This window comes from Pseudophryne corroboree, unplaced genomic scaffold, assembly GCF_028390025.1.
Source record: "Pseudophryne corroboree isolate aPseCor3 unplaced genomic scaffold, aPseCor3.hap2 scaffold_831, whole genome shotgun sequence".
Taxonomy (NCBI): Eukaryota; Metazoa; Chordata; class Amphibia; order Anura; family Myobatrachidae; genus Pseudophryne; species Pseudophryne corroboree.
In genome coordinates, this window is record NW_026970410.1 from 200,012 (window position 1) to 203,536 (window position 3,525).

Consider the following 3,525-nt stretch of genomic DNA (forward strand, 5'->3'; position numbering starts at 1 on the left):
GTATGACACTATGACGGTATAAAGAATGAAAAAAAAACCACGGTTAGGTGGTATATATTATAATAATAATACAATTATGGATGGACGGACTGCCTGCCGACTGCCGACACAGAGGTAGCCACAGCCGTGAACTACCGCACTGTACACTGGTTGATAAAGAGATAGTAGTATACTCGTAACAACTAGTATGACACTATGACGACGGTATAAAGAAAGAAAAAAAAATACCACGGTTAGGTGGTATATATTGTAATACAATTATGGATGGACGGACTGCCTGCCGAGTTCCGACTGCCGACACAGAGGTAGCCACAGCCGTGAACTACCGCACTGTACTGTGTCTGCTGCTAATATAGACTGGTTGATAAAGAGATAGTATACAATACATACAACAATATACTACTATACTGGTGGTCAGGCACTGGTCACCACTAGTCACACTGGCAGTGGCACTCCTGCAGCAAAAGTGTGCACTGTTTAATTTTAAATTAATATAATATTATGTACTCCTGGGGGCTCCTGCTATAACAACCTGCAGTGCTCCCCAGTCTCCCCCACAATTATTATAAGCTTTGCCTTTTATACATTGATGTGCAGCACACTGGGCTGAGCTGAGTGCACACAGACTGAGTCACACTGTGTGACTGGCTGCTGCTGTGTATCGTTTTTTTTCAGGCAGAGAACGGATATAGCAGAGAACGGATATATTATATTAAAATAAATAAAAGTTAACTAACAACAACTGCACTGGTCACTGTGGTAAACTCTGTCTGACTCTGCACAATCTCTCTCTCTCTTCTAATCTAATTTCTAATGGAGAGGACGCCAGCCACGTCCTCTCCCTATCAATCTCAATGCACGTGTGAAAATGGCGGCGACGCGCGGCTCCTTATATAGAATCCGAGTCTCGCGAGAATCCGACAGCGTCATGATGACGTTCGGGCGCGCTCGGGTTAACCGAGCAAGGCGGGAGGATCCGAGTCTGCTCGGACCCGTGAAAAAAACATGAAGTTCGTGCGGGTTCGGTTTCAGAGAAACCGAACCCGCTCATCTCTAGTGGATTTTTGAAAGAAAACAATACTGTCAATATACTATTAAAACAAATTAAAATGGTAAAAGTTATTGTACTTTAAGTAAAAATAAAAGAGCCAAAATATCAATCCCAGTTTTGGATTACTTTAATTAACAAAAAAAAAAGCATATAGCAAAGGATAGTTTCAATCTGCCTACCTCTGGGTTATGGGCCCAGCATGCTTCCATTGCTGTACTCTGCTGCACATGTAAGTGCAAGAGATCCTGAAGCACTCACTCATCATGGGAAAGTACCAATGTGTTTCTTCGTTGGTTGATGGAAGAAACATCTTACAAAAACTCTCCAGATTATTGACTTTTTAAAGTTTTTCTAGGAAACGTTTTAGATGAATGCTTGTTAGCCCTTGTCAGTATATACTTTTGCAATGTGTCTCTGTGGCGCAATTAGTTAGTGTGTACGGCAATTAACCAAAAGGTTGGTGGTTCAATCCCACCCAGGGACGTAATTGACCTTGTGATCAGATTTTGGTGATCTTTAAGTAGACAAGTCAAAATTTCAAACCCCCTGTTATGGTGTAGGGTACCTGGCCTTCTCTGATGTAATCAGAGTTAGATTTGATTCAATGATTTTATAAAAACATCTAGGAAGCACAATTTAGCAGTGGGTTGCAGAGAAAAAGAAATATGCTGGCAAAAAAATCAAATTGCGTGATTAAACAGCTCTTCATTTTCTGGCTTTATTTTTATGCTAACAAATTTGTTCTCTGAAAAGTGTCCACAAAGCCAAGTCTCTGATTAACACCTTTGTAGGGATGGTTTTACACCTATTACTAAATTAAACTTGCTTCATTGGAAAAGCAGCAAGATGCATCCTCATTTCAATGTCTACTGAAATAATACAGGTTGAAACCAGGAAACATTAACGCCACTGCATCCTTGCTGCTTTCTCATGTGGAAGTCTGTTTAATGTGAAAACAAGGTGATATCTAATTAGCACACAGGTAAGGAATTACGAAAATCTTTATTTAAGGGTGAAGATGTTTCTCACAAAATTGTTGCCCCAATGCATCATTGAAATTCAAGCTGGAAAGATGATTTTAATATATCACTTGTACATTTTGTATTGCTCTTCTGGTGACAATGTAGTTTTTTTTGTCAATTACCATTTTAATAATAGGGTAAAGAAAATTAAGTGGATTTTTGAAAGAAAACTATACTGTCAATATACTATTAAAACAAATTAAAATGGTAAAAGTTATTGTACTTTAAGTAAAAATAAAAGAGCAAAAATATCAATCCCAGTTTTGATTACTTAAATTAACAAAAAAAAAATGCATATAGCAAAGGATAGTTTCAATCTGCCTACCTCTGGGTTATGGGTCCAGCATGCTTCCATTGCAGTACTCTGCTGCACATGTAAGTGCAAGAGATCCTGAAGCACTCACTCATCATGGGAAAGTACCAATGTGTTTATTCGTTGGTTGATGGAAGAAACATCTTACAAAAACTCTCCAGATTATTGATTTTTTAATGTTTTTCTAGGAAACGTTCTAGATGTATGCTTATTAGCCTTTGTCAGTATGTACATTTTGCAAAGTGTCTCTGTGGCGCAATCGGTTAGTGTGCTCGACTATTAACCAAAAGGTTGGTGGTTCAATCCCACCCAGGGACGTAATTGACCTTGTGATCAGATTTTGGTGATATTTAAGTAGACAAGTCAAAATTTCAAACCCCCTCTTATTGTGTAGGGTACCTGGCCTTCTCTGATGTAATCAGAGTTAGATTTGATTCAGTGATTTTATAAAAAACAGCTAGGAAGCACAATTTAGCAGTGGGTTGCAGAGAAAAAAAATATGCTGGCAGAAAAATCCAATTGAGTGATTAAACAGCTCTTCATTTTCTGGCTTTATTTTTATGCTAACAAATTTGTTCTCTGAAAAGTGTCCACAAAGCCACGTCTCTGATTAACACCTTTGTAAGGATGGTTTTTCACCTATTACTAAATTAAACTTGCTTCATTGGAAAGGCAGCAAGATGCATCCTCATTTCAATGTCTACTGAAATAATACAAGTTGACACCAGGAAACATTAACGCCACTGCATCCTTGCTGCTTTCTCATGTGGAAGTCTGTTTAATGTGAAAACAAGGTGATATCTAATTAGCACACAGGTAAGGAATTAAGAAAATCTTTATTTAAGGGTGAAGATGTTTCTCACAAAATTGTTGACCCAATGCATCATTGAAATTCAAGCTGGAAAGATGAATTTAATATATCACTTGTACATTTTGTATTGCTCTTCTGGTGACAATGTAGTTTGTTTTTGTCAATTACCATTTTAATAATAGGGTAAAGAAAATGAAGTGGATTTTTGAAAGAAAACAATACTGTCAATATACTATTAAAACAAATTAAAATGGTAAAAGTTATTGTACTTTAAGTAAAAATAAAAGAGACAAAATATCAATCCCAGTTTTGGATTACTTTAATTAAC